Source organism: Ambystoma mexicanum, chromosome 12 (assembly GCF_040938575.1).
Source record: "Ambystoma mexicanum isolate Mex_15411 chromosome 12, UKY_AmexF1_1, whole genome shotgun sequence".
In the NCBI taxonomy this organism is placed as follows: domain Eukaryota; kingdom Metazoa; phylum Chordata; class Amphibia; order Caudata; family Ambystomatidae; genus Ambystoma; species Ambystoma mexicanum.
Genome location: NC_090936.1, coordinates 1,050,127,842 through 1,050,151,089, shown reverse-complemented (window position 1 = coordinate 1,050,151,089; position 23,248 = coordinate 1,050,127,842).

Below are 23,248 nucleotides of genomic sequence, written 5' to 3'. Positions count from 1 at the left end.
TCAAAGTGTGTAAAATAAATATATATCTTCTTTTTGATACAAGCTTTGGTCAGTGTTTCCTTGTTCCATAGTACTGTAGTCCTAATGCGTAAACCCTGAATATTGCTCATCTCCCTCTTGAGATAGGTCTGACTGCTTAGCCACAGCTACCAACTAAATCTTTATGGTACAGACTGATACCAAAGGGGATTTTCTTGTCTTGCATATACCTGTAGTCTTAATCTGTTGCAGTGCTTCCTAAGGGAACTGCACAGGATTCTGCCTAACACTGGTGTACATCGGTGAGGATAAAAGTATTGGATTTACATTTTAGAGTGCTGCTAGTACCTCGGTTCAATTGACCACAAGGCTTAGCAATTACTAAAAGTTAATTTAAAATAAAGTCAAAGATGGAAAGCTATAGCCAGGAGACCCTTCTTGTAAATACTGCTGATTATTTAAAGGATCTGTGTAGACAGAAAAGTCTTCCTGTCAAAGGCAAGACACCAGAAATGATTGAAAGATTGTTAGAACACCAAAGACTGGAGAGTAGAGCTGTAGTGCCTACCCCTCCAGCAAATGTAGCAGATATTGAGGATAATAATGTTGATGATGTTATTGTTAAAGCAGATGAGGAAGAGGAGGATAACAATGTCACCCCCTCTGGCCCTCTGCCTGCTCAGAGGCCTCAATTTATGGCTACTGGACCATTGTCAGGTCCCACATTAAGTCCTGAATTTATCACTCTAGAAAAAATGAGACTTGAACTTGAATTCAAAAGAATTAGTGCCCAAACTGAACAGAGACATCAATAACTAAGGCTCAAAGAAATAGAGCTCAACCATGAACTAGAGATGAAGACATTGGCTTTGCAAAATGCTTCTCTCCCCGAATCCTTTACTACAGCTGGCTGGCTTTTCCTTCATTAGTGCTGCAAAAGCAAAAGCCAGCACAGGAGGGCCTCCATTTCACAAAATGGCTACGCCCCTGTGCTTGCTTTTTCGAATTTTGAGCTTGAATAGCTCAAAATTTTACATAGGAAGTTTTAAAACGGAGGATGCTAGTATTTTTTTTTTTATGTGGCCTATCTATTTTTTAAATAAAAATTTTTACTAGACCATCCCTTTAAGAGGCTCTCCTGAGGAGATGATAGAAAAAGAAATCACTCCTACTCCACTGGAGTTACTAACTGCCATTTCTAAGCAACCAGAAGCAAAGGGGAAACCCAAGACTTCCGAAAAGAAACCAGCAGCAAGCACTCCAGTGCTGCCAACCAGGAAATCTCAGAGGTTAGCAGAAATCACACCTGTCTTTCCACCTCCAGCGAGGTTGAGAGGGAAGTACCACCCTGTGTGGTTGAACTAGAACCTGAGGATTTAGATCTAGTAGAAGGCCAGGATCTTATTGGAGATCTGGACCCTTTGGACCATCCTGAGCTGCAGTCTTTACTGGCAGAAGGTGGCCCCAACAGGGCAGACTTCAGTAAGGGACAAAGAGAATGTCCACCTCTGCAAGGTCTTCGCCACCAGGCAGCTTCTCAGCTTGAAGGGCAAGAGCCTGGGAAGTATAGGTTACACTGGGAAGATGGCCTCTTCTATAGTGAACCAACTGAGTCAACCCCTGGAGACTACAAAAGACTTGTAGTGCCCCAAGAGAACCGACTCCAATTCTTGCAACTAGCCCATGAGATACCTTTGGCTGGTCACTTGAGCTTCAAGAAGACCAAGGAAAGGCTCTCTCTCTACTTTTATTTGCCTCAAATGGGGGCTGAAGTAGATACATACTGCAAGAGTTGCCACACCTGCCAAACCTCTGGTAAGAGTGGATCCAAGAATGTGGCACCTTTAGTTCCTCTCCCTGTGGTGGGAGTACCATTTGAGAGGGTAGGAATCAACATTGTCGGTCCTCTTGACCCTCCAGCCTCTTCAGGCAACAGGTTCATCCTTGTTGTAGTAGACCATGCTACTAGGCACCCTGAAGCAATTCCTATGAGGTCTGTTACAGCTCAAGCTGTGGCTATGGCCTTCCTTGGTATTTTTACCAGGGTTGGTTTTCCTAAGGAGGTAATATCCGACAGGGGGTCAAATTGCATGTCCCACTACATGAAGGCCATGTGGAAAAACTGTGGAGTTACCTACAAGTTCTCAACAGCATACCACCCTCAGACAAATGGATTGGTAGAAAGGTTTAACAGAACCATGAAGAGCATGATAGGAGCTTTAGACGACCCCCTTAAGAAAAAGTGGGATCTCCTACTGCCATGCCTTCTCTTTGTATATAGAGAGGTCCCTCAGGAGGGAATGGGTTACAGTCCCTTCGAACTTCTCTATGGCCATCCGGTCCATTGCCCCTGATCAAGGAGGGGTTGGAGAGTGCTCCTTCCCCCAAGCCAGTCAGAGTGACTGACTATGTGATAGGACTCCGGAGGAGAATGTCACAAATGATGGCTGAAGCAAGTGATAACTTGAAAGCAGGTCAGGCTCTGGTTAAGCATTGGCATGACCAGAAGGCCAACATGGTTGAATTCGCTCAAGACAAGCTAGTTCTTGTTATGGTACCAACAAGGCAGAGGGCCTTGCAGGACAAGTGGGTAGGACCCTTCAAGATTGTGGGAAAACTTGGAGAGGTGAACTACCTGGTGGACTTAGGCAATTCTAAGGAGGCTCCCAGAGTCTTTCACACCGCCCGTCTAAAAGCCTATGTCTCAAGACCAGAACTGGGAGCTTTGCTTCTAGCTTCAGCTCAAGAGGAGGAGGAGAGTGAACCTCTGCCTGACCTTCTCAATGGCAAACCTTTAGATGAGCAAATAGAAGGAAATAACCTCTCTTCTAATCTGACATCTGAACAACAGGAGGAGTGCAAAGTTTTGTTGAATCAATTTGCCCCCTTGTTTTCATTTTCACCAGGCTTGATCCCTTGGGGCCAGCATGACATACATACTGGTGACTGTTTACCTGTCAAAAGCAGGGGTTACAGAATGTCAGAAACTGTAAGAACCCACATCAAAGGAGAGGTCAACAAGATATTTGATGTCGGGGTAATAGAACCCTCTACTAGTCCATGGTGTAGCCCAGTTGTGTTAGTACCAAAGGCAGGATCCAAGGAGTTGAGATTCTGTGTGGACTATAGAGCTCTAAATACAGTCACTAAGACTGATGCCCATCCTTTGCCAAGAACAGATGAGCTGGTGGATAGACTTGGTTCAGCCAAGTTCCTCAGCACTTTTGATCTCACGTCAGGCTATTGGTAAATAGCCCTGACAGACCATGCCAAGGAGAAAACTGCATTCTCAACCCCAGCTGGCTTATACCAATTTAAGGTTATGCCTTTTGGCTTAAAGAATGCACCTGATACATTCCAAAGGATGGTTAAGCAGGTTCTGAATGGGATGGAGGACCTCTGCATGGCAAACTTGGATGACATTGCAGTGTTCAGCCCTACTTGGAAAGAACATGTTGACCACCTAGGATATGTTTTGCAGGCTCTTGAACGGGCCCAACTGACCATAAAGGCAAACAAATGTCAAATTGGTCAGAGTAAAGTGGTTTACCTTAGACATGAGGTAGGAGGTGGCGAAATAAGGCCTTTGCTCAGCAAGATAGAAGCTGTGCAAAATTGGACAACACCAACTACTCAAACCCAGGTGAGAGCCTTCTTAGGTCTCACTGGGTATTACAGGAATTTCATTGAGAACTATGGGACCATAGCTTCTCCACTGAATGTAATCTCTTTTCCTAAGTTCCCTAAAAAGGTCAAATGGAATGAGGAGTGCAATCAGCCCTTTGTCAAGCTCCAGTCCTAAGAGCTCCTGACTACCACCAACCCTTCATTGATTGTGCAAACAGATGCTTTCAATACAGTTATAGGTGCAGTCCTTAGTCAACTGGATGAGAAAGGTAGGGAACACCCCATTTGCTTCATCAGTAGGAAACTGAAGGAAACTGAGACAAGGTGGGCAACTATTGAGAGAAAATGTTTTGCCATTGTGTGGTCTCTGAAGAAGTTTAGGCCATACTTGTATGGTTCTACTTTCACCATTCAGACTAACCCCCAACACTTGAGATGGTTGATGCAAATGAAAGGGGAAATCCCAAAACTGTTAAGATGGTCAATCTGCCTCCAAGGGTTTGATTTTACCACAGAGCACAGGTCAGGATGTCACCACCAAAATGCTGATGGTCTCTCTAGGATGTTTCTAACCGACTAGAGGTAAGAGACTGATCCAGGAGTGGATTAGATTCTCCTGTCCCTTTTTCTGGGGGGGCGGGGCGAGCGTCAGGGAGAATTCCCTTTAAGGGCTAATTGCCTTACCTATAGAGTCCCCCAGCAGCTTTGCTGGATTTGAAGGGTTTATTTTGTTCTCCTGCTAAGAGTGAGACCCTTTTTTCCCAATCTTAGACAGTTTGCTAGCGTTTGTTTTAAGCTATCTTGTGTGCTTATGGTCTATGGGGTTTTTCTCACCATCATGGGACTCATCTTTTTACATGTGTGCTTCACAGCACCCTCCGTGTCGTACCACAGTGGTGTCGTAGAGATCCCCAAACAAAGACTCCATACCCTGGGACTGACTACTGTCTCCCTGGGCATGTAAAGTTACCATTGACTTTACTAGTCAATAGTTATGAACAAAACCAGTACAAACCATCTTACTATGGAGGTACTGGGAAGGGCAAATGAAAGGGGAAAACCCAAAACTGTTAAGATGGTCAATCTGCCTCCAATGGTTTGATTTTACCACAGAGCACAGGTCAGGATGTCACCACCAAAATGCTGATGGTCTCTCTAGGATGTTTTTAACCGACTAGAGGTAAGAGACTGATCCAGGAGTGGATTAGATTCTCCTGTCCCTTTTTCTGGGGGGGGCGGGGCGAGCGTCAGGGAGAATTCCCTTTAAGGGCTAATTGCCTTACCTATAGAGTCCCCCAGCAGCTTTGCTGGATTTGAAGGGTTTATTTTGTTCTCCTGCTAAGAGTGAGACCCTTTTTTCCCAATCTTAGACAGTTTGCTAGCGTTTGTTTTAAGCTATCCTGTGTGCTTATGGTCTATGGGGTTTTTCTCACCATCATAGGACTCATCTTTTTACATGTGTGCTTCACAGCACCCTCCGTGTCGTACCACAGTGGTGTCGTAGAGATCCCCAAACAAAGACTCCATACCCTGGGACTGACTACTGTCTCCCTGGGCATGTAAAGTTACCATTGACTTTACTAGTCAATAGTTATGAACAAAACCAGTACAAACCATCTTACTATGGAGGTACTGGGAAGGGTTAATAGTGTTTCCCTAGTGTTCATTTTCGAGGGGGTACCGTACAGTCCCTCTCTCAAAGGTTTCTGGCTGGTGGCAGTGGTTACTACTGTAAATATTCGACCGCAAATTTTAACCTATGGGATTTTCCCATTGTTCGAGGCTACCACTTTTACTGACAGCCTCTAACATACCGCCGGTTTATTCTAATATTAACTTTACTCCGGTAGGTTTTTATTGCCAGAACTTTTACAATATTTCTTTCTCGTGTCTTTCTCTGTAAACCTAACCCAGGTCGGGGATCCTTTGTTCGTCCTTTTGGCGGGCTTCTGCACAGGAGCCCTCCTCTAGGCGCCACTGAGCCTGGGGTAGAAAGGATGTGTGGGAGGGGGAATAAGCACCCTGGACCAGGTTGCCTACACAACCCAAGTTGCACTCTGCCCTGATAGGCTGTATGGTTCTCCCGCCAAGAGAGCCACCCCACTGTGTGAGTGACAGCTAGGCTGTATGAATGGGGGTCTTGCTGCATAAAAGCAGGGTCCTGAGGACTGGAGGACAAAACGTCGCCACTGGAACTAAGAAGACGAAGAGGAGAGAAGCTAAAGACATCTGCAATGATTGAACCACCGGTGAAGCCCTGCTGCATATCCTCACCACTTTTCTCCAACGACTTGAGAAGATCTTCACTTGCAAGAGTCTTCTTCCCATGAGGTGGTGGGGCCAACCAGTTTGCCAATCGCCTTCCAGGACCTGCCTTGGTTGAATCGCCAGTGCCAAGCACTAAGAGACCGGATAGCCAGGCACCCGTCCACCATGACCGCGATTTAAAGGAGCGTACCTTTTATTCGTCGGGCAGCACAGCGGCTGGTTTCATCCCTGGGCAGTGCAGTAACTCGAACCTTCATCCACGACGAGAGCCTCTCTTCCTCTGCTGGATCCCCCGAACTGCAGGAACTGCCAGGAACTACCGCCACCGCAGGAGCCTCTTCCACTATTAAGGTACAGTGTTCCGCCAGGCTGTCCTTTTCGTTAGGTACTGCTAAAGGTTTTTTAAATCCTTTTCTTACCTACTGGGTTGGCCGCCCCTATCATCTAACTTTGTCTTTCACCTTCTGCAACCGCCTTTTCGAATCGTTAAACAGAGACTTGACTGCAGCGACTAGAACATTTTTCTCCTGGGCACTCTGCCCTGTACCACTGACTCTGGCACTGGCCTGTTGACTCTGGCTAAATCTGTTACAACTGACTTCTCTAGATTACTTCTCACCTAGAAATGTGTTGGTGCACCTAACTCTTAAAACCACCTTTTCCTTCCCTCTTTTTAAACTTCTGAAGTGCCATTTTGCTCGGTTTTCACCTCAGTATTGCATATGTTAAAGTACTGCCTTGCCTAACTTGTTCACAATCTTCTTGGGAAGTGTTGCTGGTGTGTTAAAGAGTATATCCCTGTATAACTTGTCCTTTACCTCCCTTTTGAGAAATTGTTAGAGTGCCATTTCTGCTTGGTTTTCACTGTGCCATTTTGCTCAGTTTTCACTCTTGCTCAAACTTGTCTACAATTTAAATAGGGATTTGTGTATACCTTTCTTGACTGATTTAACTTGCTTTTACAATAGTGATTTGTGTGTGAACATCAGAGTGTGTAAAATAAATATATATATTCTTTTTGATACAAGCTTTGGTCAGTCTTTCCTTGTTCCATAGTACTGTAGTCCTAATGTGTAATCCCTGAATACTGCTCATCTCCCCCTTGAGATAGGCCAGACTGCTTAGCCACAGCTGCCAACTAAATATTTGTGGTACAGACTGTTACCAAAGGGATTTTCTTGCATATACCTGTAGTCTTAATCTTCTGTAGTGTTCCCTAAGGGAACTGCACAGGATTCTGCATAACATAGATTTTGGGCAGTAATGGTTAATGACAGAACATTGTTCAACCTTCCTCATTTCCAAAATGTTTTCATGTGTGTTTGCATCATTTTAAGGTGAATTTTGCTGCCGTTTTATATATTAGGGTACCGTTCCGGCCCGTTATGGGTACTATTTCATGATACAATGCAGATTTTGGGCAGTGATGGGTTAATGACAGCATATTGGTGTACCTTTCTCATTTCAAAATGTTCTTCATGTGTCTTTGCATCATTTTCAGTTGAGTTTCTCTGCGTTTTTGTATGTTATGATACTGTTCCGGCCCGTTCTGTGTACTTTTTCATGATAAAATGTAGATTTTGGGCAGTAATGGGTTAATGACAGCACATTGTTCAGCCTTCCTCATTTCCAAAATGTTCTTCATGTGTGTTTGCATCATTTTCAGGTGAGTTTTTCTGCTTTTTTATATATTAAGGTAGTGTTCCTTCCCGTTCCGGGTACTTTTTCAAGCTAAAATGTAGATTTTTGGCAGTAATGGGTTAATGATAGCACATCGTTTCACCTTTCCCTTTTCAAAATGTTCTTCATGTCTGTTTGCATCATTTTCATTTTTGTTTCGCTGTCTTTCCATACATTAGGGTACCGTTCCAGCCCGTTCTGTGTACTTTTTTGTGATGAAATGTAGATTTTGGGCAGTAATGGCTTAATGAAAGCATATTGGTGTATCTTTCTCATTTCAACATTTTCTTCATGTGTGTTTGCAACATGTTCAGTTGAGTTTCGCTGCAGTTTTATCTAATAGGATAGGTTCCGGGCCGTTCCATGTACTTTTTTGTGTTAAAATGTAGATTTTGGGCAGTAATGGGTAAATGACAACACATTGTTCAAGCTTCATCATTTCCAAAATGTTATTCATGTCTGTTTGCATTATTTGCAGTTGTGTTTCGCAGCCTTTTCATATCTAAGTGTACTGTTCCGGCCCATTCCATGTACTTTTTCATGGTAAGATCTAGATTTTGGGCGGTAATGGGTTAATGACAACACCTTGTTCAACCTTCCTCATTTCCAAAATGTTCTTCATGTGTGTTTCCATCCTTTGCAGGTGAGTTTTGCTGCCGTTCTATATATTAGGGTACCGTTCCGGCCCATTTTGGGTACTTTTTTGTGTTAGAATGTAGATTTTGGCAGTAATCGGTTAATGACAGCACATTGTTTAACCTTCCTCGTTTCAAAAATGTTCTTCATGTGTTTTGGCATCATTTTCAGGTGAGTATTGCTGCCTTTTTATATATTAGGGCAGTGTTCCGGCCCATTCCGGGTACTTTTTTGTCATAAAATGTATATTTTGGGCAGTAATGGGTTAATGACTGCACATTGTTCAACCCTCCTCATTTCCAAAATGTTCTTCATGTGTGTTTGCATCATTTTCAGGTGAATTTTGCTGCCTTTTTATATATTAAAGTACCGTTCCGGGACTTTTTCATGTTAAAATGTAGATTTTGGGCAGTAATGGGTCAATGAAAGCACATTGTTCGACCTTCCTCATTTCCAAAATGTTTTAAATGTGTGTTTCCATCATTTGCAGGTGGGTTTTGCTGCCGTTTTATATATTAGGGTAGCGTTCTGGCCCTTTCCGGGTACTTTTTCATGTTAAAATGTAGGTTTTGGGCAGCAATGGGTTAATGACAGCACATTGTTTAACCTTCCTCGTTTCAAAAATGTTCTTCATGTGTGTTGGCATCATTTTCAGGTGAGTATTGCTGCCTTTTTATATATTAGGGCAGTGTTCCGGCCCATTCCGGGTACTTTTCTTGTCATAAAATGTATATTTTGGGCAGTAATGGGTTAATGACTGCACATTGTTCAACCCTCCTCATTTCCAAAATGTTCTTCATGTGTGTTTGCATCATTTTCAGGTGAATTTTGCTGCCTTTTTATATATTAAAGTACCGTTCCGGGACTTTTTCATGTTAAAATGTAGATTTTGGGCAGTAATGGGTCAATGAAAGCACATTGTTCGACCTTCCTCATTTCCAAAATGTTTTAAATGTGTGTTTCCATCATTTGCAGGTGAGTTTTGCTGCCGTTTTATATATTAGGGTAGCGTTCTGGCCCTTTCCGGGTACTTTTTCATGTTAAAATGTAGGTTTTGGGCAGCAATGGATTAATGACAGCACATTGTTTAACCTTCCTCGTTTCAAAAATGTTCTTCATGTGTTTTGGCATCATTTTCAGGTGAGTATTGCTGCCTTTTTATATATTAGGGCAGTGTTCCGGCCCATTCCGGGTACTTTTTTGTCATAAAATGTATATTTTGGGCAGTAATGGGTTAATGACTGCACATTGTTCAACCCACCTCATTTCCAAAATGTTCTTCATGTGTGTTTGCATCATTTTCAGGTGAATTTTGCTGCCGTTTGATATGTTATGTTACCCTTCAAGCCCTTTTCGGGTACTTTTTTGTTATAAAATGTAGTTTTTAGGCAGTAATGGGTTAAAGACAGCACCATTTTTTCACCTTTCTCATTTAAAAAATTCAAAATATTCTTCATGTCTGTTTGCATCATTTTTCGGTTGTGTTTCACTTCCTTTCCATATATTAGGGTACCATTCTGGCCCATTCCGTGTACATTTTTGTGATAAAATCTAGATTTTGGGCATTAATGGGTTAATGACAGCTACTTGTTCAACCTTGCTCATTTCCAAAATGCCCTTCATGTGTTTTTGCATCATTTTAAGGTGAGGTTTTGCAGCATTTTTATATATTAGGGTAGCCTTTCGGCCCGTTTCGAGTACTTAATCGTGTTAAAATGTAGATTTTGGACAGTAATGGGTTAATGACAGCACATTGTTGAACGTTTCTCATTTCCAAAATGTTCTTCATGTGTGTTTCCATCATTTTCATGTGAGTTTTGCTGCCTTTTTATATATTAAAGTATCGTTCTGGCCCGTTCCGGCACTTTTTCATGTTAAAATGTAAATTTTGGGCAGTAATGGGTTAATGACAGCACAATGTTCAAGCTTCCTCATTTCTGAAATGTTTTTTTGTGTGTTTGCATCATTTTCAGGTGAGTTTTGCTCCGTTTTTATATATTAGGGTAGTGTTCCGGCCCGTTCTGGTTACTTTTTCATGATAAAATGTAGATTTTGGCCAGTAATGGGTTAATGATAGCACATTGTTGAATGTTTCTCATTTCCAAAATTTTCTTCATGTGTGTTTCCATCATTTACAGGTGAGTTTTGCTGGCGTTTTATAAATTAGGTTATCGTTCCGGCCTGCTACGGGTACCTTTTCGTGACAAAATGTAGATTTTGGCCAGTAATGGGTTAATAACAGCACATTGTTAAACCTTTCTCTTTTCCAAAATATTCTTCATGTGTGTTCCCACAATTTTCATGTGAGCTTTGCTGCCTTTTTATATATTATTAAGGTACTGTTCCGGCCCGTTCTGGGTACTTTTTCATGTTAAAATGTAGATTTGGGGCAGTAATGGGTTAATGACAGCCAAAGAAAAAAAATTCTAGTGGTTTTTTAAAATTTTTATTTTTAAATGGGGGTTCCCTCCCCAACCAAAGCACTGTTTTTTTTTATTTACACCTTTTTTTACTAATAAAACCCAAAAAAAACATAAAATAAAAAAACATTCAACATTTTTTTTTCGGCAAAAAGTTTTTGACATAATGGTCATTTGAAAATATGTTTTCGAAAATATGACCGGATACCCAAAAGAACATATGCCATTGGTGAGGACAGGAAAGGACCCAAACCCCTCCTGAAAGCATTAAACAGCAAGGAGTTCTGATTATTTGCCACCAAACGCTGATGCACACCACCAGGGATACAAAAAACATATTTAAAATACAAATAAAAACTGTTGTTGGAATCCCAGGTTGGCTAACTCAATGGCCATGACACCTTAGAGTTAATCAGAGACTAAGCTTTTACAAAAAGTCTCCTGGCACAAGAAAACTATTTTTTTTGGCTTTGGTTTTATTCTGGCTTTTTTTTTTAAATGAATAGAATTTTGTATTGAATTTTATACAGAATATCACAATTTGGCTAATTATAAAAAAGATGTTCAATATCCTTCAACAGAATCAGAGACATCTGTAACATAACATCACCACATAACCTTTGTGACCTGCGTTGTTAAACAAACCCCTCATCCCCCTACCTTCCGAGTCCCAACACTCAGGTAAGTGATTCACAATCATCAAGCATGTAATTCGCATAACCAGGCATCTCCCTGTCCTATTCACATCTTTGAGTCGTCTCGTCCTGTCCCGCCCAATCCGCCTTATTGTATTGTATTGTTTATTTATATAGTGCCTTTATACAGGAAAGTGTTTCAAAGCGCTCAAGGAGGGTTGGGGACAGGGGGAAAAAACAACAGTCGCTCAGAGCCCTTGAAATTCTGAGGTGATAATAGTCTGAACAGGCAGAGTAAGTGCGTAAAATACATTTAACAGTTGAGACACAGAAAATAGGCCTGACGGCGATTCAGCAGTTTTTTCCAGTGCAAATTATGGGGAGAGAACAGAACAGACAGACGATCTTCAGGCAGTTACTTTCTATGTACTTGCGCAATTTGGATTGTGCAAGTACATAGAAGGTAACAGGGAGGGGGAGGTCCAAGTGCACCCGGTAGGTAAAGGCTGGGGTAAGCACAGAGAGAGACACTCCTTTGGGTTATTTCTAAGTGCCGTGAAGGTGGGTGGGTGTAGGGCCCTGAGGCAAGTGCGATAGAAGACTGGCGGGGGTGCCCGGGACTGGTGAGACTCTGCGGTACACCATGTGGCCAGTCAGCAAGCCGTAAGGAAGAGGAGGGAGAGATGGAGAAATCAGAGAGCTAGGTTAGCAGGGAAGAGGGAGAGCGAAGGAAGAGGAGCAGAGGAAGGTCTTGAGGAGTTTCCGGAACTTAAGAAGGTCAAGCTCAAAACGGAGGGCGGCAGGGAGGCTATTCCAGAGGGATGCACCTGCTGAGGATAAGGATCACCCTCCAAATCTCTGCATGGGGAACCAGCTCACTTGCAGAAGGTTGTAGGTAGATGAGCAGAGGGCTTGTGAGGGAGAGTATTTAGGTAGGCATTGTTGCAGGTAGCTAGGTCCCAGGCCCCAGAAAGCCTTGTGGGTGATGCAGAGGGTCTTCAACTTGATCCTTGCAGCCACGAGGAGCCAGTGAAGGGATTTAAGGGCAGGGGATATGCGGTCCCTGGGCTTGAGGACAAGGATAAGTCTTGCGGTTCTGTCCTGGATGAGTTGCAGAGGGTGCAGGGCCGAAGAAGGGAGGTTGAGGAAGAGGCTGTTGCAAAAGTCCAGCCTAGAGAGAACCGAGGCTCTAGAGACAGTGAGCCGCTGGGGGAAGGTGAGAAAAGGTAGAGTACATCTGAGGAGGTGTAGCTGATAGTTAGACTTTTAAGAGATGTCAGAGATGTTGGAGGAGAAGGAGAGAGTGGAGTCAAGGATGACCCTGAGGTTTTTTGCCTCGCAGGTGGGTGTGGGCGCAGGGCCAAAGGAGGCCGGCCAGAGTGAAAGTGGGACAGCGGGAGCAGGGGTCCCAATGATAACGATCTCAGTCTTACTGGTGTTGAGGCAGAGGTCGTTTGCAGCACACCTTGACTGAATAGTGGAGAAAGTCAGATATGAGCAAGGAAGAGGAGGTGGCTGAGGGTAGCCTGAATTATAGGTGTGTGTCATCCGCGTAACTCTCGAAGTTAGAGGTGAAAGTGGCAATGATACATGCCAAGGCAGCTATATAGACGTTGAAGAACCAGGAGGAGAGGTTATATCCCTGGGGAACGTCACATTTTGAGAGAGCAATAGTCGAGAAAAAGGCTCTGAACTCCACCTGTGATGGGCGGTTGGAGAGAAAGGAGATTAACCCCGCCAGAGCCTGACATGTGATTCCCAGGGTGTCACAGAGACATATATCATCCCTGTCATGTATTCTGATGTGAAGGGTAATCACTCTTGTTGCGCGTTGCAGTCCACTTGATTGATTAACTCAGTCAGGGCTACCATTGTGAAAATGTCCCTGATGACACCAACCCATTCCCGTTTACTAGGGCTTCCTTTTCTCTTCCATGACTTTGTTACTGTGATCCTAGCTGCCAAGAGAAAGTTGCGAGTCATGTGGTTCGTGAAGACATACCGTTCTTCCTCCTGCTTGAGTTCAAATAGGACCAAGAGGGGTGATGGGATTTGTCCAACCTATATAGGCTGCATATCCAAGAAAGGAACTCACTCCAAAAGAGTTGTATGTGGGAGCAGACCCACCACATGTGCCAGTAATTGCCGCTGGCTCCACAGCCCCCCGAGCAGTGCGTGTCTACATTGGGGTACATCTTTCCTAATCGTGCTGGAGGCAGCTGCCACCTGTGAAGCAACTTAATGGCATTGCGCCTATGTTTGGAAGATATAGAGCTTTTTGGGTTGTCCTGCACATACTTTGCCAAATCTCATTGTCTAGTTACCCTTACAGGTCATGTTCCCATTGCGACTTCACAATAAGGTCCTCTATGGGTGCCGCCTGCAAAAAGGTTCGATATAGCTTCAAGACCTGGCCCTTCTCTGGACCCCCTGTCACCAAAATACATTCAAAGGTGGTAAGACCCTTTGCCAGATTATTTCCCCACTTCTTTTCGTTGTGTGTGCCCCCTTCAGTCTGATATAAAAAATACCGAAAGGATTCCGACCTAAAGAAGTTCTTCAAGTTGGTGAATATTTCTGAATTCCCCATTGTCCCAAGGCTGTCCAGCTCTACAAAGTCTACCTCATACAAAGTTTGGTACTGGCTCTGTTCCGGGATATTATCTCTAAGTGGGGGGCCCCTGTTGGCGCTCAGGTGGGAGGGCCACGACGATAGCCATCTCGTGTGTTCCTTTTCCCTCCACAGTTTCAATAAGACCCTCAAAATAGGGTGTGTCCGAATCCCGTGTGAGATATACATTTGTGGTACCCAGAATCATTCATGTAAGGGCACTAGAAATAGTATTTTGTTTTCCAAAGCCACCCATTGTTGAGTAGTCTAAGGATCTAGGTGGCCCACCAACATCCTAAGATGCACAGCATGATAATATGAAAAGAAGTCTGGGAAGTGTACTCCCCCTTGTTCTCTGGTTCAGATCAATGTCTTGTAGGCAATTCTAGGCCTCGCTCCAGCCCAATGAACTCTACAAGTAGTTTCTTTAAGGACACTGGGATTGGGAACATTTGAAACCAGTATAAGTATCTAGGCAATATGTTCATTTTAATGATGTTGAGCCTTGCTATCCAAGACAGAACCATCCTTCCCCACCTCTCGAGATCGCTCTTCACCTCTTCCAAAAGCAGTTGGTAGTTTGCACGATATAGATTGTTAATGGGATTTGTTATATTTATACCAAGGTACTTTATTGAGGCCTTTTCAAAACTGAACTGAGACTCTGAAATATAATCCAGCACTGTGGCAGAGAACGCCCCCATTGGAATGATTTACTTAATGGCTACCATAGTCTGCCAGATCATTGACCATAGATGATATCATCCTGTTGGGCTCTCGAATATATAGGAGCAGGCCATCTGCAAACAGAGACACTTTATACTGGACGCTGAGGACTTGAATAACCCCCCTGTCTCTGGGTTATTTCTGTTGTGCGAGTTGTTGCATTACCATGGGATAGAGAAGGGTTAACGTGGGCAGCCCTGTCTTGTTCCCCTCATCAAGGAGGCAAGGCTTCCAATTGTATACCATTCACCAGAATTCTGGCTGTCTGGGTTGAGTAAAAAAAGTTCAGCCGTTGCAGGACAAAGCCAAATTTGATCGAGAGGAAGGTTCAGTAGACCCTATCAAAGGCCTTTTCTGCGTCCATTGCTAACGGGAATGAGCCTCTAAGCTTATCCTTGGGCTGTGCCATCAGGCTGAGGGTCTTCTGCAGGTTATCTGTGCCTTGCCTGTGTTTTATGAAGCCCACCTGGTCTGAGTGGACCAGTTCCGGAAGGAAGGGATCCCATCGAGAAGCCATAAGCTTGGTTAGAATCTTTGCATCGAAATATAGCAGTGATATCAGCCTATATGAGAAGCACTGAGTGGGGTCCTTACCTTCCTTAGGTAGTGCCACTATTGTGGCTCGAAGAAAAGAGGGTCAGAGCACTTGAGCTTCGTCAAAGGTGTTGAAGAGCTTTGAGAGGAAGGGGGAAAACCCTGAGTATGTCTTATACAAATATGCAGAGAAACCATTGTCCCCAGGTGCCTTCACCACCAACAAGCCATTAATTACCTGAGCAACTAGTCTGATTCGGCCTTCTCTTCCTCCGCCAGGGTCGGAGGTCTATGGTATAAAGATATTGGCCATGGGAGTCACTGCTTAAGGGGCATTCTGGTGTATAATTCCTGGTAATATATAGCAAAGCAGAGTTTCCTCTCTCTTCTAATACTCCTCATTTGCCTATCAAGTACCTGTGTTTTGATTTTATTAGTGATTAAGGCCCCTGCCTTATTTCCCTTCTCGTAGTACTTCTGTTTCACTCCTCTAAGCATCTTATAGACCTTTCCCAATCCTATCTATTTCAATTCTTGCCTCTTGCTTTGAACATCATCAATGATCCCCTTCTAGTCCATGCCACTCAGTGTCAGCCTTTCCCTTAGCAGTGCTATATCCTCTACAAGTCTGGCCTCCTTACCTTTTTCCCCCTGGTGCCCTCAGTTATGATCAGTCCCAGCAAGGTAACCTTAGCTGCTTCCCAAATAGTGCACAAATCCATGTATCCAGTGTCGTTGGTAATAAAGAATTGATCTATCTCGTTCTTTAGGAAGTTCCTAAATTGCATAGCCACCTCCCACCCCTGGTCCTAGGTAGTCCCCACCTAAGTTCGATCTGCACTGCATTGTGATCAGACCTACCAACCATTGGAACATCCACCTTCTCCACCCAATTTTCACACCCCCTTTCCACCAAAAGGAAATCAATCCTCATGAGCTATCTATCAGGGTGGGAGATTAAGGTGTAGCCCCTGGGTTTGGAATGGAACTCCCTCCAAGTATCACATAATGCGTACCTATTAAAACCTTTTTCCAAGTCCATGTGGGCTTCCTTCCCCCATCCTGTTTCATTCTCCCACTTCTGTCTCAGATCTCCAATCAAGTCTTGCGTCCCGGGTGGTGTTAAAGTTGTCCCCCCATGATTATAAAACCTTCAGCCCACCCCTTTAGTTCTCTAAAAGTCTCTTCAATAAATCCTCACAGGTGGCTGTTCGGGGTGTATAATGTGGCCAGGGTGATCGCTCTCACCCTCAACTTGCCCTTCATCATCAGTAGTCTACATTAATTTCCCTCTAAACCTGGACTTCTGTCAGCTCTTCCCCTAGGCCCAAGAGTATTCCAACCCCTCTTTTATTGACTGAGACTGATGCCCAATTAATGTTTGCCATAGATCTTGGTTTCGTTTCCTTCCTTAAAGTGGGTCTCCTGCACCATCATCACTGTCAGCACCTGTATTTTCATCTCCCTCCCCAATAGCGATCTCTTGGCCGGGAAATTGAGACACTTCACATTAAGGTAAACTATCCTCAGGGATCCCATTTCATTTGGATGTGTGCCATTCCTTTAATGACTTTCTGATGGGATCTAGGTACCCCGCTGCATGTGTATACTTGAGTATAGACTTGTAATCATTCCCTGAGTGTCAAATCTCCAACAAACCCTGCCCTGAATCCCTCTGGATGTTAACAAACAGAACAGGGGGCACAATCCGGCTGATCCTGGGATAAATCCCATGCCCAGATGCTTGGAGATAGCCAGGAAACGCCATGAGACACTTCCCTAGCCCCCCCACTGCAGATACATATTCAACAATATTCCAGAACATCCAACACCCCGCAACGTTTGCTCCACCCTCCATGTCTCACTGCAAGTACTATACCCATACCTTCCTGAATTTGCAAGAGCCTGACATCTTGACTGTGGTGCCTTTCCCAGTGAAAGCCTTCATGAATCTCTCCTGTTTTTCCTTCACCCCTTCACACATAGATTGCCTGGACTTTCCAGCTTGCTCCTCAATGAGGCGAGCGATCAAGGTTGATTCAGAAAACGTGCATGATGTACCCTTATTGATATTGAAAATAGGAAGCCGAATTTATACCTGATGTCCTTCTCCATCAACCAGGTAGTGAGGGGTCCAAAAGCCCTATAACGAGCCGGGGTGCCCCAGAGAGGTCTTGGCATAGTTGGACCTCGTATGTGATATCGTATTTCTGTCTAGCTTTCACCAAGATCTCCATCTTGTCCTTATAATAATGACATTTTGCAAGGGTTAATTTAGGTCCGTCTCTGGGGCCTCCATACCAATGGATGTGGTCGTACTGTATAGACTTTGATCTATTCTCATCAAACAGGACCCTCCAAACGTGTTCCACTTTATTATCCAGATCATACACAGTTTCACCTTCATACTGCATCAAGCCCCAAATATAGATATTGTTACACCTCTCCCTGTCCTCCATGTCTTCCATCTTGAAGTTGAGGTCTCTGTCCCTGGCTTCGATCTCTTTAAGGCGGTTATCGAGCTACAAGACATCGACCAATTGCTGGTTATGTTATTTGTCCTCAACCTTGCCGTCAACATTTGCCTTCCTGCCCTTGAGCTCAGTGAGTGAGTCACGTAGGTTCGACCTCAGGGCTTTAATTTCCTGCAAGATACATAAGATGTTCATTTCTGTTGACACTACACCTCCCAGATGTGTGGGAGGAAGGGCCTGGCTCTCCATTATCTCTGCCATTGCATCTCCTACTATAGTAGACAGCAGTACTCTTGGAGCCAGTGGGCTTACCCATGAACCCCGGCCTTGGAGGAGGGGGGCACCACCACAGGGGGAGGCCCTGCCAGTGAGCAACAGTCCTTCCAAGCTTCACACATGTGGACCCCTCTTATGTCCCCTCACACACCACCTAAGTTTCGTCCATCCAGGTGCTCCAAATACTGTGGGTCCCTGCCCTCAGAATACCACCACTCTGGGTGTCCAGGTCATGTGGTAGACTTCACTTCAGACTGCTCCCTGAGGCCAGTGCCCATGCAAAGCTCTGCACACCCCCTGGCCGCTACACTTTTCTTTCTCCCCTACCCTACTGCAGGCAAAACTATGTGCAGATCTTTCACGGCCCCCCACAATGAGCTTCCAGGCATACCAGTACCTACTTCAAGGGATCAGCACAGGTACATGCTCTATGGGTCAATCAGTTCCCGCAGAGCTGCTGACAACTAGGGATTGTATGTGCTTCCGTTTTCTGGAATGCCGCTGGGCCTATGTCCTTTTCACCGGGCAGCATCACAGCCGGCCGAGCCGAAGAACGCCACACCCACTAGGTATGGTGGTGTGTGGAGGTCCGGTCCGGCCCTGCAACCACGCCGCATCTGGGACTGCTGACAATCCTGCTCAAATCTGTCACAAGTCCCCCAGTCCAGCAGTCCTCCACAGCGCAAGGTCCATCAACAGCCCGCTCGTGCTAAGGAGCATTTGGCAAGGCCCACCCTCCTCCCTCCGCCATGACGGCATCCGAGCCGCAGAGGTACACCCCTCTGAGCTCAAAGATGTCAAGCTCACTGCTCCAGAACCAGTGTGTGTTTTTCGTCTCATGATGGTGCACAAGGACACTTCGTGGGGTGGGTGCGCACTATGCTGGTCTCCTCATCGTGGTACCTGAAGCTCTGTGATTATGCGGCCATCTTGTCCGCACCCCTGATGGTCTCATTGTGGCTTTTCTATTGCGGATGTGAAGGGAGATGACAAATGGAGAAGATGTGTCTTCATATACAGGAGCCTGCCCCCTTGTACAATTCTTTTTATTGAAGGCCCAACAAGAACTTTTTGGAACGCCTAAATCCAGAGAAACAAAAAGAATACCCCAGTTTATGCCCAGCCACCCCACCAGACATATGCCCAATGCACATGTTTATCTTCCTCATCTCCCGCTACATCTCAGAATCACTATCTTTTGTCCTGCTGAATTCTGCATTATAGACTGGCCAATTTCCAGCTGGTAAATCATTGTGAGTCTAGGTTATTGTTCAGTTGTCCACTGATCATCTGAGCTGACAACTATTGTTATTTCTCAAGCATTGTCATCAAATAAATGCGAACTCTACTGCTGTACCATCTTTTGGTGGCCCCTCACCAAGGTATTATTCAACAATACTAATACTTCAACATTAGAACCTTTTCAAAACTACCCGCATTATGTGCCTAGCCAGCCACCCCGGCTTCATCAAAGTTTTCTTGCCAGTAATAATCAATGTTCCACTTCCCACAGATGACTGATTACCAGAGGCCTCAGAGGAACTGGCCAGGCAGGGGCAACTTCTTGTGCCCTGCAGTGAAATTGCCATTACTAGGATTGCATTTGGGCGGTGTTGAGGAAACAGGATGAATTCATAGGATAGGATACCTCACAACACTCCAGCTGACTGCCCACACAGAGCAGCAGATGATCAAGGCGTTGTCTTTGATACCTATACATGTATGGGGAAGGACTGATGCTGTTTAGAAGGTGGTGGCTAAGAGGTCTGCCTTCCTACTTGCGTCAGAGGTATGGGCAATGCATCCTGCACAAGGTCATAATTGACAGGCAGTGTTACTGGTATAAACTGAGCTTGAATTATTGCAACAAATAAGTCTATTCAGACTCTGGCAGCCTTCGCCTGAATTACCCAGGGCTTATCCCACTGCTGCAAGGTTCAAACCCCTTGCAGGCAGGGTTGTACACTGATATGGCTCAAAAGAGACAAAACAATCTTTCCTTGTTTTTTTGCCACTGGCGAAAACACAGACCTTGGTGGAACAAATTAACTATGAGGTGCTTCACAGATAATGGGGGTTTGATGACTGCTTCTGCATGGTGCTGCCTGCTGAGAACATAACTGCTGCAGGATGCTCCAGAAATCTTTTTCTCTAAAAGCATAGCATATTCAAACTTGCATGACTGTCAGCAGGGGGGGGTGGGTTGACTTACTTATGTTTTTACCCATACTTTACTCAATACAAATATTACCAAGATTGTGAAGGATGGATGTGTAGCCCACTGCCTGAAAGAAGTAACAGAGGCACTGGACACAATTAATCAGTCTATGAGTCAAAACAACTCAACATATGAAGAAGCGATTCAACCTTTTCCATAGGGCTACCTCCTTGTGAAGCATAGGGACCCATTCCTCTCTGAATGGGCCGATTTCCGCTCCTCTCTCCTCTGAAGCACCACTAAACTCCTTCTCTTGGGCAACTTCAACATCCATCTGGACTCCCCTATCATGGAATTCACTCTCTTCCATGACCTCTGCACCTTGCTCTCCCTCTCCATTCCCCCCTCCGGTCCAACCCACTGGGCTGCACACCCTCTCTACACCCTCATTCACTCTGATCTTTCACTATCCTGCCCACTGACCACCCCAGTCTCCTGGTCAGACTACTCTCTCCTTTCCTCTCACCTGGGTCCCCTCAGCCCTCTGACCTCACCTCCTCCAGCCCTGCCAACCTCGTTCACGAACATTCACCAGATTAAACAAGTGTTAGCTGCTGCCTTTGCATCCACCTTCATCCCCCTCTCACACCCAACCCAGACTCTACCACTGACTCTTCTCTCTGCAACCTCCATCTGGCCATTACTAACACTTGACATTCTTGCCCCAGTAATGAGGATCCGCCTGAAACCTGCCTCAAAGCTTAACACCTGGTACGACGCTGAACTTGCAGCCCTAAAACGCAAGTTCATAGCTGCGGAACGGAAAGGGCAGACCTCTGGCTCACCCTCTGACAAACTGGCCTTCCTACTGCTCCAAAGACAATACAGACTTTCCATCCACATCAAGAAAAGGGCCCACACCCAGGCGCAGGTCTCTGGTGCATCCAACAACACAGCTGAACTCTTCAAAATCTGCAGGAAACTAGCCAACCCTTCCGCAGTCTAATCCTCACCCCTCCCCTCCCAAGCCGTCTGCAACGCATTGGCCACACACTTCACTACTAAAACTCAGGACATCCTGAGCACCCTTGCATTCCTCTCCCCCCACCCTTTCGCCACTCCCTTGCCTCTGATGGCCTCCCACCCTCCTTCTTCCTCTCTCTCCTCTTTCTCCCATGTCACACCTGATGAGGTCACCAGAGTTGTCCGCTCCATGAAGGTCTCCTCCAAACAGGTTTTCCTTTGCTCCTCCAGTCCACTGATCATCCATGATCAACCACTCTTTTGCCACTGAATCTTTCCCTTCCTCCCTAAAGCACTACCTTGTGCGCCCTCTCCTGAAAAAGCCCTCAGCAGACCCCACTTGTCCAGCCAACTACCGCCCTATTTCTATCACCAATTCCTCTGGAAACTCCTGGAGAAGCTGGCCTTCCCCCAATTTACAACACACACTGGACTTATTGGCGGTCTTCACGACCATCAATGTGGACTCTGAGCATCCAGAGGCACGGAAACTGCTCTTCTGAACACCCGTGAAGAACTACTCGCTTCTCTGGATTCTAACTCCCTAGATGTCCTTGTTCTACTTGATATCTCTTCTGCCTCTGTCACAGTCAAACGTTCCATCCTGATAAAAAGGCCCCATGATACCCTGAGTGTGTTATGTTATGTTATTTTGCATTTGTATAGCGCCTTATGTACCATTGGTATGATCTCAAGGTGTTGGTAGGTTGAACGCCCTCGGGAACCGCAGTTCAAGTCAGTTGAGAGAGAGAGAGTCGTAAAGTGTGTGGGCGCACCAGGTATGTGTGCAGCTGGTGTGGTTGTTGCATGATTGCTGCTTCTTAGCGGTACGTGTGGTGCTGAGGGGATCAGTTGAATGTGTTGAGTCTGGAGGGTGGACATCCAGACTGAGTTCTGGCTGCGTTAGGCTTGAGGAGATGCCTAAGCTAGCTGGTGTGTGCTAGCTAGCCGTGTTTTATTAGGATGATGGGTAGTTTGATGGTTCGTGTTATTATGAGAACAGCTTTACCGAATGTGTCATAGTACTGCTGTGTTCTAGTTGAATAGTGGTTTGAAAGGAGAGAGTAAGCGTAGTAGTGGGATATTGTGGTAGTCAGTAAAGTGTATGCGACCAGGTACACTCAGTGAATGCTGGGAATACCTACTAAATTAATTTTTACTACATTGACGCTATCAGGGCACATTCAATGATGTTGGGAATACCATCTTAATTCAAGTCTGAATACAGTGACGCTATTAGGGCATACTTTTAAGTTCAACTTTAACACAGTGATGCTATTGGGCATACTCAATGATGTTGGGAATACCGTCTAGATTCAACAATTAGAACAGTGATGCTATTTAGGCACGCTTTCTAAGTTCAGCTTTAACACAGTGACGCTATTAGGACACACTTTCTAAGTTCAACTTTAACACAGTGACGCTTTAGGCACACTTTCTGAGTTCAACTTTAACACAGTGATGCTATTAGGGCACACTTTCTAAGTACAACTTTAACACAGTGACGCTTTAGGCACACTTTCTAAATTCAACTTTTAACACAGTGACGCTATTAGGGCACACTTTCTAAGTTCAACTTAAATACAGTGACGATTTAGGCACACTTTCTAGATTCAGCATTAACGCAGTGACGCTATTAGGGCACACTTTCTAAGTTCAACTTTAACACAGTGAGGCTATTAGGGCACACTTTCTAAGTTCAACTTTAACACAGTGACCCTTAAGGCACACTTTCTAGATTCAGCATTAACGCAGTGACGCTATTAGGGCACACTTTCTAAGTTCAACTTTAATACAGTGACGCTATTAGGGCACACTTTCTGAGTTCAACTTTAATACAGTGACGCTATTAGGGCACACTTTCTGAGTTCAACTTTAACACACTGACGCTTTAGGCACACTTTCTAGGTTCAGCTTTAACACAGTGATGCTATTAGGACACACGTTTTAAGTTCAACTTTAACACACTGACGCTTTAGGCACACTTTCTAGATTCAGCATTAACGCAGTGACGCTATTAGGGCACACTTTCTAAGTTCAACTTTAACACAGTGAGGCTATTAGGGCACACTTTCTAAGTTCAACTTTAACACAGTGACACTTTAGGCACACTTTCTAGATTCAGCATTAACGCAGCGACGCTATTAGGGCACACTTTCTAACTTCAACTTTAACACAGTGACGCTATTAGGGCACACTTT